Raw genomic sequence first — 16,677 nt, 5'->3', positions numbered from 1 at the left:
GTAGATATAAACAGCTATAGAGTCTTTTAGCCATTCTCAACATTAATGTTTGGTCAGGGTAATAGACTGTGGTAAAGCAATCTCAGTTATGTGGGTCAACCTGAGTAGTAGAGAACTGAAGAAGACTGGACTGTTTGGATCCTTGTAAGTGATTTACCAACAGAAAACTTTGCTGTTTTAACCCTGCACTCTTAATCTAGAGCATCAGGTACCATAGCACCTACCTGTTTGGGCATAGAAGGCAGTGGTGGGCCCCACCCACCACCCGCCACAGACACCTGATGCTGAGGACCCTCCTTGTTTATCACCATTCTGATCCTATTCTGACATTAATTTATTTATGGAAAAACATTTCTTCAGGCATCCTGCCCAACACTGAGTACTAAGAGGAAAACACAAAGGACAAGGTCTCTGGTCCTGAGGAGCTTATTGGAGTGAGACACGAAGAAAACGTATGAATGCAAATATGATTTTAAAGTATGTACATTTTATGAAGAAAAGAGATAGATACCCAGGGGAAGAATAAAATGGGGGCCAAAGAAAGCCCCTCTGTAGAAGAAGTGATATTTGAGCTGCGATGTAAAGAATAAGATGGAATTCATGCAGGCAAATCGAAAGAGGACAAGTGTTCCAACAGCATGTGGGGAGAAGTATGAAAAAGAGAGAGAGACAGACAAAGACAGTTCAAAGACAAAAGCGCATTTTAGATATTTTTTAAGTTTTTGAGTGTATGCAATCTAATATATGATATCTTTACAATGACCTATAGTACTGCAATAATCAGAAAGTTTCCTACTCTTTGGTTTTTCTGCCATTTATATATCATGTTGCTTAAAAATGTTGAAGGCCACTTTCCCCATCTTTGGCCTATTTTTACTTTTTTCCCCTGCACCAATTTTGTGCTTTGTATTGGTGACACTGACCTTTGAAACAGTACTTCTACTTTCTTTCACTGCCTGTGTGGCAGAGGGGCAACTCGCCACCCTTCCCCTGGTTGTCTGAAAGCCCCTATTCTATTTGTACCAAGTGATGATTTCTTTCTCTTGGCCAAGTGTGTATTACTTTAATGTGGCCCTGAAAGCAGTTTTATAATCTAAAGAATAAACAGATTACTTGTCAAATTCTCTTTGTCTGTTCCATTGTGACCTACTAACATTTACACTGCTTTGTGGAAACATGGCAAAAAGGTTGGTTGCCTACATCAACTATTTCCATTGCAGGAAAATGTGACTATGCTGGCTTTCGGGCAAAGGGTGGCACCCCCACCTCAAGGCCATGACCAACCAATGACAGTGGGACTGAATGCTCAGAAGTTATTCACAATTTTGAATCATTTTAGAATATTCCCTTGAAAGAATGGAAGCATGGACAAGACTTTTTAAAAATAAAAAACTCCTTTTCTAAAGCCATTGTTTTTGGATTCATTTTTCTCTTATCGTGTTTGGAGAGATGTTGAATATGCATTCTAAGAATCCATGAGTTTTAAATTACAAAAGCCATGGACATGGAGAAATGTTTCTTAGTGATAAAGCAGAGGGTTTTAGAAAATTCTACAATGGCATTGAGAGGCCATATAGCTCACGTCTCAGCTTCCTTCCCTTCTCTATAAACACTTTCAGCCATGGAGACTTTCGATGAAACCCACTACCATTTTTTTGACAGCGTGAAACATTAGGAAATTCTTCCTAATGTGCGACCAGAATCCAGCTTTTTTTTCTATCCATTGGCCACACTTCTGCTCTGCACAAGGCAACACAGACACTTACTCTACTGAAATACCGCTGGGGAAAGAACAGTGAACTCAGTTTCTCTGGGCATCTGGTTTGAATTAGTTATTTCACAAATAACTAATTCAAATTTCTTTATAGTTTAAAAAACCCCACATTTCCCACTTTATAAAAAAACTTTCAAACATTTTGGTGTGCAAAATATTCCAATGTTTTCTTGTTTTGGGGAAGAGGCTTTCTTCCTAATGGCTTTAAGTAGGAAATTAACATTTTTGTGAATATAGTGGGGTATTTTTTGCATTTTCATGATAATATGTTGGAATTTTAGGAAAATATTGTGACAAGAGAGTGTGCTGAAGTGAGTAGCAAGAGTCAACGATCTCTCCTACCTGAAGACTGGATGCCACTGTAGCTTTGTCCTTTCTAAAGCCCTTCTAGCTCAGTTTATCCCCAAAGAACCACTGAGTGCTGGTCCAAATAATTGCCAGGCTTAGCTGCCAGATTCATTCAGAAATTGCTGGTATTGTCCTCTGTAAAATGATATGTTCCTATGATCTCCCACTCTTTTCAGCAAACCAGAATCCTGGATATAATTTGATCTTCATTATGGAGAGGGAGACTGAATTAGATAATAGAAAACCTGAAGAGTTTTAGTAACTGAGGATCAACCTCACCGTTCCCCATCCGGCTTTTCTCCCCAGCTGAGGTGGTTTTTTGAGGCTCAAGTTAATTTGATAAGAACTGGGGAAAGAATATTTTGAGTCCAAGATGTGAGGCTAAGGGCTTTCCCTGTCCAAACTCCCATTCCTGAAATGTCCCCAAATCTTAGGTTTACATCTTACAAAGGGAGATGCCAGGACTGCTTCTTTGTATGAGTAATGCTGCTCTCCTGCCTGCCTCCGGGAGCCTACAGGTAGCAATTTGCCACATCCTTTGCGTTTGACAGAGGGCTAAGAATTAGAGGAGGTGTTTTGCTCTCCTGTCACTTGTCTCCTCACAGTATAATTATCTGAGTTCCTAAGTGCTGCAGTGATATATGAAGAAATCCAAAGAAGAAATACAATATGTCTTCATTGTCTTTTGTCATTAGCCCTCAATTAAATATTTCTTACCTTGGGCTAAGGTAGCATGGGGTGGAACAAGCAATGGGCTGCAAGCCAGAAGAGGTGAGTCTTAATCTCTCTTCCACATGCATTAGCTGTGTGTCTTTAGTCTAATCACTTAACATCTCTGAATCTTGGTGTTTACTTCCATAGAACAAAAAGATAGACTTGATTATTTCTAAAATTCCTCTTGGGGCTGAATTTAAAAAAAAATTCTTGTGACTATAACTTGCATTTAAAATCATGATGGAAAAAATACTCTAAACACCAAGTGAAACTGGTTAAAAGCAGTAAGTCAGTTAATCAGATGATTATCTATTGAGGCTTCCTCTATAAAGCCATCTCTAATTTTGCAAAAGGTAATTTCCAACCCATGCATTTCATAGTCTTTATAATAAAGTTCTAAGAGCATTACTAACTTTATGTATATATTTATTATATCTGAATATGCCTACAAAGTAGTGAGGGTAGTTTCTAAAAGCCATACCGAAGAAAGTTTCATTGTGTGTCACACACAGTATCTTCCTTTCTACAGAAAAATCATATTTTAAGGATGGCTAGAGACAAATTTATTCTTCATATCTCTTCTCTTCCCATCATTTACAAGTAATGCAAGTAAAAAACAAAACAACAGCAAAAGCAAAATGTTCTACGGTTAAATTCAGGTCCTAGGTAATAATATAATCCAATATTTAAATGGTGATTTAAAATTCTTTAAAGTCTTTTAATACAAAATGTTTTATTAGCTCCTTTCATTACCCTTGTTAGGTGTAGAGGAGGGTAATGTTATCCCCATTTTGTAAGCCAAGAAAGTAAAGTTGGGTGGTGAAAACACGAAAGTAAAGGGAAAGGAGACAAGCTCCCCGAATGCTGGGAGATGTTGTGCTGAAGTCGGAGAGCCAACAGACCGGATTGCCTTTGGAACAGACGTTCCCGTTTAGGAAACGTTGTATTAGCCTTGCTTTTCCTGAAATGAAAAGTCATCAAACAAATCTTAAAGGCAAGCTCCTTGGGTCTCAGGTGACTGTCTTTCTCATCATGTCAGACATACTGTCTCTCTGTATAAGGGAGTTTTGAAGAGGATTTTTTATAATCCTGACTGTGCCTAAAAACCATAGCCTGTGGTATACACATAAGGAAATGTCATTCAAAGCTCTGAATGAGCTTCTAGAAATTCCATGAAGCCAGCCTGGCGGATTTTCTAGGCTGCTGACAGTTACTAAAATCACCGTGTGCTTCCTAAGAGAAAATTTTGTTGTATAAGATATGGCCGTAATACACTCAAAAGTGCAACAACTTTTTTTTTTTTTTTTTTTTGAGAATTAGGTGGTCTCTTTTCTTTGAATTTTGGACTGACAAATGAATGACATAGTGCCACGTGAGCATGGGTTGGTTCAGAATCTCTTTCCTTGCTCATGAGAGCCCTGGACTTGAGCAGCAAGGTCAGAGTGGCAGTCACATTGTGAGAGCTCGTAAGTGTAATCCACCAGCTTGAAGAGACATCTCGTAGCATTCAGTGACCCCTGCACACCTCCCGCAGGCCACCTTACACTTTCTAGCTTGAGGCCTTTGCAGAATCCATACAAGCTGTGAAATGATTTCTTCCCATAAAACCCTGGAACAAAGAAGTGCACTCTCTGCTTTCTGGTAAGCCTTGCTGAGCTATCTAGAATTGTGGTTTAGCTCCACAGCCTTGGGCCTTTGGCAAACAATATCATTCATTTCTTTCAAATGATGATAATAGCAAGCAAGGCTACTATCATTATTACTCTCTTTTCACTCTTTTTTTCTCTACGAATGTTTCAAGGTTTTGGAGGGAGAAAAAAAAAGTCAAGGTTTGCGGGTCAGTAGTAACAACTTTGGACAAAACTTCTTCAATAGAGCCTCATAGTATTTGATTTAGTAAGTCTATTTGAAAGCAATAACTTGCAGAAGCAAGCAACATCTCAAAAAACCTGTTGGCTGTTCAACTTTGCCATCTGATTTCTTAAGGAAAATATCAACTTGTTCTGGATTTTAGCACCCTCTATTTCAGGGTGTCTTAGTAAAGTAAAATATTTCAGAAGAGGTAGGTTCTAGGAGAATCCAGTCTTAAAGATTATTTTAGTGAAAGAAAATATAACTCATAGGGCAGAGCTGCATGAATGGAGTTTAGACTTCACCATGAAACCACTCAGTTTCAGAAACTCTCAAGTATCTTTGGTTGGGGAAAATTTGGGTTGATTCAGTTTCTTGAGATACATCAAATTGGTCGAGACTTGTAGTGGTAATATGAATCATAGTCCCTTAAAGTTAAGAGAGGCCTTAGATGTCTTCTAGTTCGATTTTCCATAGATACAAGAATCTTCTCTTCACAGTCTCTGCTTGAACATCTCCAGTGATGGAGAGCTCACTGCTTCACTACACAGCTCAATCTGAGGTTGAATAGCTTTAACTTTTAGTAACTTCTTCCTTGAACTAGAATTTTGATTCCTTTATCTCCCATCAAGGTCTGATCTTTGGAATATGGTGAATAAACTAGTTTCTTCTTTCACTTGGCATTGTATTTAGAGATAAATGTCATAATAACTGTGTATTTACTTTCCAAGCTAAATATTCCTCTTAAAAAGGTTTTTACCGGAATAGGGCTATAAGAACTTCAATTTAAAAACAAACATTTGGGCAACTGGAAAGATATTCACTGTTTTTCATCAGGACTTAATATGTTAAAAGTGTTATGTCTCCTTACAGTAATCAATAAATTTTATGTAATCCCAATTAATAAATGTATGAATTCTAAATGATATAGGTTCCAAATGATATAGGTGTTTCTTCCTAGAACTGTCAAAAGTCATCCAACACACTATCGGCCTACTATGTATCAGGGGCTATTCCAGGTATTGTATATAGCTACAGAAATCTCCTGTGTAACAGCACATACATTCATGTGACAAACAAAATCACTCCCTCATGGAGTTTACCTTCTAGTGGAAGAAGGCAAAAGTATTATCATTTAAGAAGGATTTAAGCGACATGAAAAAAATACAATAGGGCAGTAGGGTCAAGAATGACTGGGTTGTGGATGTATGGGTGTGGAGGAATGCTGCTCAAGTTAAGGTAGATGGAGAAGCCTCTTGCAGAGGCAATATTTGAGCTAAGACCCTAAAGATGAGAGAGACACAGCCCCACAAACCACAGGGAGATGGGTTCTCCCATAGAAGGACTATCAAAAGCAAAGACTTGAGACAGCTCATTGCATCCAGGAGGACAGAATTGCTATAGTGGAGTGGACATTGGAGAGAATAGTGAGTGAGATGGTCATACAGTCAATAAAGGGTCAGGTGTTGTAAATTCTACACTCCATAGTAAGCAGCTGAATTTCATCTGAGCATTTTGGGCTGGGTAGTGATAGGATCCGATTTGAGAATATCACTCTGTTTACTCTGTAAGGGGAGGGAGTGGAAATAGAAAAACCAGTTAGGATCCCAGGATTGAGAAAATGAAGGCTCGAGCTACAGTAGTAGTAAGGGAGATGGAGAAGAGCAGTAGGGCTTTGCAATGTGTTTTGGAAGTACCACTGACAGATCTTGCTGATGGATTGAATGTAGAGTATGAAGGGAAGAGAGAAGCCAAAAACAATGTCAATGCTTTTAGTCTTAGCACAGGGGAGAGAGTTGTGCTGCCATGTGCACCTCTGGTTAAGATTGGGGGGCACGGCCAGGCACAGTGGCTAACGCCTGTAATCCCAGCACTTTGGGAGACCGAGATGGGTGGATCACCTGAGATCAGGAGTTCAAGACCAGCCTGACCAACATGGTGAAACCTTGTCTCTACTAAAAATAAAAAATTAGCCAGGCAAGTTGGCGCATGCCTATAATCCCAGCTACTTGGGAGGCTGAGGCAGGAGAATTGCTTGAACCTCGGGGGCGGAGGTTGCAGTGAGCAGAGATTGCACCATTGCATTCCAGCCTGGGCGACAAGAGTGAAACTCCATCTAAAAAGAAACACAAAAGATTAGGGGGCAGATTATGAAAATTGGGGGCAGGAAACAAGAGTTGTCTTGGACATATTGGGTTTGCAGTTTCTGTCAGACATCCAAGCAGAGATTGTATGTAGACCTTTGGAGAGAGAACTCTGAAGCTTAGAGAGAGAGAGATTACAGTTGGAGACATAGAATATTGAAAGGCATGGGACTGGATAAGATCAAGTAGATGAAGGAAAGGAGAAAATAGCAGAGCATGGGAAAAGGGGGAAGGAGGGACGAGGAGAGGAGATGAGAGAAGAGGTGAAAAGAAAAGCAGAGGAAAGATGAGAGGCCTGACGTGCTCTTATATTTAGAGATTAGATGTAAGAGATTAAACATCAGAGAAGACATAGAAAGAATGACCAGTGAGGTTGGAGAAAAGGCAGAAGAATGTGGTGACTCCAAAGCCTCAGAAGAAAATACAAGAAAAAAAGAGTAATCACCCATGTCAAATGATGTTGAGACTCAAATAGGATGAGAACAGAGAACTGACCATGGACGTGTCAAATGAAGGACATCAGTGACTTTGATAAAATCTGCTTCAGGGAGTGGTGAAGTGAAAAGTCTGATTGAATGAATGGGTGAAGAGAGAATGGGAGTGAGAAAGTGGGAACAGCAAATACAAACCACTCTTAAGAATTTCTGCTGAAAAGGTAAGCAAAGAAATGGGGCAAAAAGAGGAGTGGAAAATAGAGCTAAGGGTTTCTGCTTTTTTTTTTTTTTTTCAAGTGGGTGATGTTAAGGTGTATTGAGATGCCTAGTGAAAGCATTCATCATTAGTAAGTAACTAATGACGAATGAGAAAGACGAATAATCGCGAGGGCAAACGGGGATGTGGATCAGCGCGGTAGGTGCAGAGAGAGGCTTTACATAGAACAGAGACCCTGCTTTTCCTTCACAGGAAGAAAAGCCAAACATAAGTGACGATTGGTCGTTTTGATGGAAGGTTGGTGTTGCTTTAATTTAATCCCATTGTTTTAAAAATATAGTTGTCACCTGGAAAAATAAACATGCCTAAGCAACCAGGAAAGTGTTATGGAAGAGAACAGGGTGGAGGAGTGGAGGAGTGTGTGTGGCGGGGGGCCGGGGAGAGTGGGGGAAGTGAGGAAGGGATGGTATGAGATCTGCTAGAAATGAAAATATTCTATGTTATACAAGAACTGAATAGAAAATCCAGAAGTAGGACATAATACATATGATAACTTAGTGTATAATAAGAATAGCCCTTCAAGTCATCAGAGTAAAAATAGGTTAATCAATAAATAATGTTGAGTTTTATTTCTAGCTGTTTGCAGGAATAGGAGATTTGATCTCTGCTTCACTCTTTAAAACAAATTCCAGATGGAGCAAACATTTAAACATAGAAAATACCATAGAAATATTTTTTAAATGGGGAATTTAAAAATATATAGTTTTGGCATGGCAAAGATATGGCATGAAACCCAGAATCATAAAGGAAAGAAATAGACTAATTTCAACTTTATTCAAAAATGAATAAAAATATAAATAAAAAATTAAAACATAATAAAAAATTAAATCAAGTAAATAAAGATGCTATTCTATGAAAAATTCCATAAACAAAATCAAAAGATAAAACTACAAACTAGCAAATAACATTTGTAATGTCTATGACAAAGGGCTAATATTCTTAATATGCAAATAACTCTTAGAGATCAATAAGACAAAGAGAAAAAAATAAATAATCTAACAAAACAGGCCAATACATAAACAGGAAGTTCATAGATAATTGTCAATAATCATGGAATAATATTCAACCTCACAAATAAAATAAGAAATGCAAATTAAAACAATGAGATATTTTTCACCTGACGTATTTAAAATTTTGAAAATATCTAGTTGGTGAAGAAGCGAAGAAACAGGCAATTCAAGAAGGGCAATTTGGAGAAGCTTAACAAGAACAAGATTGAAACAAACATGCACGTGTCCTCTGACCTGGTAACAGCACTTTAGGGACTTAAACTATGAATATTCTTGTAGAAGTATACAATGAATGACCAAGAAGGTTTATAATGGCATTATTTGTAATTTTAAAAATTGGAAATAATTTTTATCAATAGGATATCATTTAATATACTGTAATATTCAAAAGAGAATTAAGCCGAACTATAGCACATTCACGTCATAGAATATTATGTAACAATTAATAAGGATGAAGCATAATGCATATGGATAATATGAAAAGATAATATATCTTAAGTCAAAAATGTCAAACTATGAAAACTTGATCCCATGTAAGCTTAAAAATATGCCAACATATGTTATATTTACATAAAAAACCTGGAGTATACATATTGAATTATTTACATTCATTTTCTCTGAGGGATGCAATTAAGATTTTGGGATGATGATGAGATGCTTCACAGTATTTTGTTTTTTTTTTAACTATGAAAATCTATTATTCCTATAATAAGAGAATTAATTGATTTAAAAGTTGCATCCAGAAGCAAGCATCATAATTCAGATATTGTCTAAAATCTAAAGAATGCAATTTGTGGCTAATATTTCCTTGATCTAGACACTGTGCTACTCTCTTTCAATGAAGCTGTCTTGTCTTTTCTCAAGTCTTAATCTTCACTGGATGATTCCAGTTTATTTCAATTCCATCTGAATTATAAGATTCAAGACCCTTCAGCCTTCTAGACGCCCACCAGCAGAGACACTTTAGTTTGTCACCCTTATTAAAATGTACTGTTTTAAAAGACAGCTGGATCTGAACACAATATCCCAGATTATATCTAAGTGCAAAGGTAAGGAAATGATCGCCTCCTTTATTTTATTCTTTCCTTTGGTTATTTATTTAAGGTGTACGACATGGCCATTAGTGACAAATGTGAGACCAGCATTCAAGTTTCTGTTCTGATTTTGAGCTCATTCATTCATTCATTTAAGTACTCTTGGAGAGTCTCCTGGATCCCAGGTTCTCTCTGCAGTTCTGGCATACAGTCATGAGTAAAGCAGGCTAAGCTCCTGTGCGACTGACTGTCGATCACTTTGTCATAACTGTGGGTCAAGAGCTGCTCCCCAGATCGTTGCACAAGAACTTGACTGACCTGTACAACATGTCAGTGAGCAAACTTCCCTGATTAATTATGATCAGCAAAGTGCTTCAGCGGGAGCTTAGCAGGAGCTGACATAAGCACTTTCTCACCATAGATTTCAGTGGAATTTCAACTCACATATCTCTGACTCATTGGAAGTTTAAATGCCTATTGAGCTGTTATGACAGAAAGACTTGATATCCAAGATTCTTCTGTCATAGCTATGAGTTGAAAGGGTAAAGACCCTCTCAGTCTATAAATAAATAAATAAAACAACTGATTCTTCTTTCCTTTTTAAAATTCAAGCATGTCACATCTTAGCCAGTACCAAATTTGGTCCTCCAACTCTGCTAAAATTGATTGGCGCACTATTATATAGTATTGCATTTGATTTTAAGTATGAAGGAAAAACTTCCCTCCTGCCATATGTGTCTAATTTCAGATACACACACATTTTGAAATATATTTATATATTGGGGAAGAAGGACTAGATTTTTCTGAACAACTCATTTGTAAAACATTTCTTGAAATAGGTACCCTATGTATGTTTTTCACTTTAATCCCACCCAGATACCAAAGAAGGAGCTGGGGCTTTGGATTTAGAGACAGAGCTTATGTCCCAATCCTGACATTTATTAGGTGTCTTGTTAGTGACTGGCCTAAGCCCTCAGTTTATTTGTAAATTAAGGGTAATAGTACCTGCCTACCAGAATTGTGATGAGAATTGCATTTGCTGTAGTATGAGACAGGGCCCAATCCTGTACTGGACATACAGTAGCTATACAGAAAACATTAATCCTTCTTTTTTCTCTTCCCCTTCCTTTCAGACACTGCTTATTTCCACATGGGTCAAGAGGTCCACCTTACAATCTGGGTATAGATTTCCTTTTTCTGCCCAGACCTTGCACAGAGGCCTGGTCAGTCCAATTTATTCTCCCACTGGCCAGCTTTATGATCACTCCTTCTCTTTCTTCAATAGATGCTCCTAATTTTTAAATCTATAAAGCTTATTACACATGTCATAATGGGAGCTGGATTCAAGTGGGGTCTCTTGTAGTCATTTCTAGTGACTTACACATAGTCACTCTTAAGAAGGTACATATAAATGCCCACAGTATGTTACTACGTGAGTAAAAGCAAGTTGCCAGATAATATGTCAATATAATTTCATATTGAGTTGTAAAATACCTATCTAATCTATTTGTTTGCACGTGAATAGAAAAAATTTTGGAATGATAAACGTAACCAACAAGGTTTACTTTTAATGAGTGGGATGGGGAGGTAGACAGTAAACGCTTTTTTTTTTTCTTTTTTTAGAGACAGGGTCTCACTCTTTTGCCCAGGCTGGAGTGCAATGGCACAATCACTGCTCACTGCAGCCTCAACCTCCCAGTGATCCTCCTGCCTCAGCCTCCCGAGTAGCAGGGACTACAGGTATGCACCACTATGCCCTGCTGATTTTTATATTTTTTGTAAAGACAGGGTTTTGCCATGTTGCCCAGGCTAGTCTTGAACTCCAGGGCTCACCCACTTCGGCCTCCCAAAGTGCTAGGATTACAGGTGTGAGCTTCCACACCTGGTGGGACTTTTATTTTTTTACCTAACTATACTGGTGTGTTATTTTACTTTTTCCATAAAAATTATTTATACAACAAAAAATATTTTTAAATGTAATGAAGAAAAATGTGTATTCAATGTTAAAGGACCTGAGATTAGATATTTGAAATGTTTTCTACATAGATAGCAGAATGACTGAGTCTCTCATTAACATTTTTTAATGATAAAATAATCTTGCCATTTGCCTATGCACAAACAAGACATCTTATTTTATATTATTTGATGTATCACATTCTGAACTCATAAATCAGTTAAATTTGAGATGACCATTAACATTACAGAACTAAGTCACCTGCCAAGCGAAACCTACTCTTGACTTTAAAGACAACACTTCACAAACTAGAAAGCACACAAGAGTCGGGCAACATAAAGTACTTCTTAGCATCGAATTCAAAATAAAAGCAAAGCATTTTTATTCACATTCAACTAATTTTTACAAAACATGTACATGTACCTCATGGTGCTGTGCATTTTTACATATGTTTCTTATTTGGATCTCAAAACAACCTGGTGAAATAGACTATGCTAGCTTTCTTCACAGATTAGCAAACTAAGTTTTAGTAGAGAGACTAACAGTGACTTGCCCAGGATCACTCAGCTAATGATCCCAGAGCCAGTACATAAACCCTACTTTTTTGGCTCAAAGATCTGTGCTTTCTACTTGATAACATATTGCTGATGAAGATATTCTGGTTAACTCATGAATTCCCAAGAACATACACAGGGAACCAAAAGGATTCCTGAAATCAACTAGCACACTTTTCTTTTTGGGCTGTAGTAAAGATATTTTGTCTATTCCCGTTGTACCCATTCTCACCAAATGACGATATTTGCAGTCATCTGCAGCAACCCTATAGAAGTCCAAAACACAAGATCACTCAGTTATTATCAAAAGCTTTTTCCCATGTCATGATAGCCAGTAAAAAACTGGTTAACAACAACTTAAAAAATATATATCTACTGTGTCTTCTTCAGTAAACTCCTTGGCTTAAATTAGAATTTCACTGTGCTTCTTTGTAGCTAAACAAAGCCTGCATTTTGTTGTAAGTAATAGAACTTATTTATACTTGATGTCCTTTGAAAAGTGGTGGCATTTCAGCAACTCAAGCAGAAAGTCTTCTTTAATTCTTGCAGACAAAATGACACGTAATTATCAGGTAACAGCATTGTTAATATTTAAATATTGGCATAAACCTTTCTATTCATTTCCAAAACTATTTGAGATCCACCAGGGGGAGACGAATTCGTATTTGTGTCTTGATCCAACTTCTCAATGTTTGGAGGGCATCTATAGTAACCAAAAGGATCACCCAGGTACTGGAACCTGCATGACCAGTTCAGTTTTTGTAGCTCTGTGGCGAGTTTGCAGTAATGTATGGGTTTTCTCATTGCCAAGATTTTGGCCAGCATTTCTTGCTTGTCATTCTTCATAACTGTCTTTGCAGTTGGGGTGAGTCATTGCCATACTTGTCACTGAGGCTTCCAGGGGTGAAACTCTGGATATGTTCTCTGTCATCCCAGACAATCCTATTGGGTGAATCTAAATTATGTTGTATTTGTTTTTTATTAGTTTGAGGATACCTAAGTATGTCAACCCTAGGTCAAGATATAAACTTTTCATAAAGCCTAGCCTATAGAAAAGCTTTAACTTTGGGAAAATGGTTGATGAAATTTACACATGATCTCCAAGTCAACCCCCACCTACCACCCCCAACATACATACTTTCCACCACTGGTCCCAGGTTTATACTCTTGACCAGGCCCGCTATGTGATACAGACCAAATCACTCCATTTCTCTAGGTCTCTGTGTTTTCTTACAAGATAAAGGTGCAGGTCTATCAGACGCATGCCTCCTTCTAGTGCCCTTCTTGTGCCGATGGAAGACATTACTAGTTGAACATCAAACTCTTTCCTGATAAGCTTGGAAATGGCTATAGCAGCCTCAATCCCACACCCTCAAAGTACACATGTAGAGGATACATCATTAAAATAACTGTGGAGGACATTTTTTCCTTCTCAACATCTCTCTTTTCAAGAGGATATTTAGGTTTTCATATTCCAAATTTATAGAGAATAAAGGAAGTACCACCAATGACTGGCACTCTTAGTCTCCCTAATGGCCTAACCTTATGCTGGTTATCGTCATAGGGCCTTCAAAGAGAGTCAAACACTCAGATGATTTAATGGATATGATGATATATTTTTTAGATTGATCTGGAAATCTTGGATTTAAAAGCTGGTTGGACTGAGGGAGGTGGTTTCCTTGCTATTTTATTGCAGAGGAGGGATGACATTTGGGGAATATTTTATTTAGTTTGTTAAGCAACACTGTAGCACTTACCAAGTGCCATGCTTTCTTCTAAGCACACTGAAAATATCAATTCATTTAATCATCACAATAACTCAATGATGTAAGTACTATTAATTTCCCTATCTTACAGATGATGAAACCAATGTTCAGAGTGGTTAAGCCACTTATCCATAGTCACCCAGCTGGTAAAGGGTGGAGCTAAAATGTAAACCCATCATTCCACCCTTCTTTGAAGTTCTCAGCACTACACTCCTCTCTCTTCATGTTGTGAAAACTCGGTGAGACCTGATCCATCTGGGGGGCATTCTTATAAAGAAAAGAGGTTGCCCTCAACCAACACCCACCTATACCAATAATAATAATAATAATAATCTCGTGATAATTAAATTAAACAACACGTGCAAAGGCTCTGGCCCACTGAGTAGGTGCCTAATCTAAGCTCCTGCCTTCTGTCCTGCCTTTCCCTATAAGGAAGATTGCAAATATGTGAATCCAGCAGAAAATCAAGGAGACATGTTCTCTGAATGTAAAAGATATTCTTAATAGTGCATTTTAAAATGACTTTTTTCTTAAAAGTACCAGTGTAGAAATCAAATAAATGAATACAACTAATGATTTGGAGAAAGCAGAAAATGAAGAGAAATATTACTAATTGTTTAGGAAAATTTAGTGGTGTATTTTGCACATACACTTTATGGTAATATGCTAAAAAGACACTTGTTCACTGAACTTTACTGTATAAGGGAGGGAGCCTCCTACTCCTACCCACCCTCTCTCGGTTTCCTAGTCATAGAAACACTGAGATTTCCTGTTATTTGACCTGATAGGATATTTATCAAGCATCTTCTGACTTGAAAATACTGTTCTATTCATCCCTACCTTGGAAGACAGCACCAAGGTTCTAAAAGTTCAAAGCATCTCCCGTCAACTAAAAAAGTTTCTCCCAAATTCATCCAAGCTGTGCTTTTCACTCAAATGCTGTTGATGGTATTTATCAGTTCATTCCATGGATGGTCCCATCCATTGATTGAGATTACTTTGTAAGTGACCCTACTGAGCACAGGACATCTTAACAATGCCTATTTCAACCTGAAAGAGTCAAAGAAGAATTTACAGAGACTTAAAGAATGAGCAGGATTTTGAATGAGGGGAGAGATCTGAATTGTAAAGGCATGAGGGTGTCCTGGGCTAGGGAGGGTGAAGTAGGGAGTGAAAGGAGAGAAACAAGGTTAGATTGCCAGGGAGAGAAAGTTTAATTTTTATTCCGTATGTATAATGGTATGTTAGTTAATTATCATTTGGTTGCAAGTGACAGAAAACAGAATTCAAATTGGTTGAAATGGAAAAAAAAAAAAAAAGAAAGAAAAGAAAAAAAAAGCAGGGGCTGGGGGAGACACTGGCTCACAGAACAGAAAATCCCATACAGCAACTTGATTTGATGCTCACATGGTGACTTAGGGTTTTCCTCTTAGCAATGTGATTCTGCCCTTTCTTCTGACATTGTTTGAGAGAAGTCATTTTGGGGGCAGAATTAAGGCTGGGCTGGAGATAGAAAATTAGAGGCTCAGCTAAAGAAAAAGGCACTATTGCTACAGTTTAGGAGAGAAATGAAGATAGACTGGACTCTGGCAAAAGTAGTAATATGGAGAGGACATATAGAAGGGCTAGTGACTGAACATCAGGGGCACAGGGAGAGACAAGTCTAAGATGAGTGATAAATTCCAGCCTTGGGCAACTGGGTAAAAGTTGGGCCTTTCAGCAAGAAAATATATAAGAAGTTTGGTAGGGGAAATGTACATATTTGAATTTGAATTATCACTGGAACACTCAGTTGCAGATTTCTAGTAGGCTATTGGATATATGCTTCTTGAGCTCACAAAACCATTCTGGGCTGGAGATATGGATGCGGGATTTGTCAGAACACATGGGCCAGCAAAAAATATAGAAATATTTAAAGGTTTTGGAAGAGAAGGAGGAAGAGCTGCAAAGGAAATAAAAAGGAGGGTAGTCAAGAGAGGTACAAGAAGAACTGAGAGATAGTTACCACAAAAACAAGGAATGGAGAGAAGGAAGGTATAAAATTCTGGGTAAAATTGATGAAATTAACAGATGTAAAATGTCCAGAGGATGTAACAAACTAGGAGGTCACTATCAAATCAGGTCAGTAGTAGAATCCGTGGCATCAAGAATTGATTATTAAGAAGAAACACGAGCACCAATTACGTCAAGACAGTCAACATATTTATTTCTCACCTGTGAAGTGAAAGACACTATACCAAGCACATTGAAGAAATAATAATAAAACATGCTACATTTCCCTGAGTACCAAGAACACAAATTTATTTTATGTTTAATTTGAATTCAATCTGGCATTATAACTTAATTTGAAACATGAGCTGAATTTATTCAGAGGGGTTAAGCTTTCTAAAAAGGGAAGGTGGTTTATATATCAGAGTGTGTAATCAAGATCAGAGGATTTTGTTCAAAAAAAATCAATCATGTATGATTGTGCTCATCAAAATTATTCCTCATTATCTCTGTTTAAGCCCTAATAAGTATTGCAACTTTACCCTGTTTCTAGAGTATTCTTGCCACTAGAGCAACTTCTAACTTTTCCCACTCAGTGGCTTTTTATAGAAGTAGGCTTTCCCTCAATAGCAGTTGCCGTTTAATGACTCCAGCCCCAGTGCTGTTGAAAGCACCTCTTCAGTTTCTCCCTCTATTCTCTCTTCCTTTGAATCAAACATGTTAATGGCATCTACCTGAAAGATGGTCACTTCACCCTGCTTGTCTGTCTTTTAGCTCCTGAACTCCCTGTGTTTCATCTTAATCTCTCTGGTAATGCAATATGACTTT

Source organism: Gorilla gorilla, chromosome 2, assembly GCF_029281585.2.
Source record: "Gorilla gorilla gorilla isolate KB3781 chromosome 2, NHGRI_mGorGor1-v2.1_pri, whole genome shotgun sequence".
NCBI lineage: Eukaryota > Metazoa > Chordata > Mammalia > Primates > Hominidae > Gorilla > Gorilla gorilla.
Note: the sequence above shows the minus strand (reverse complement) of the source record.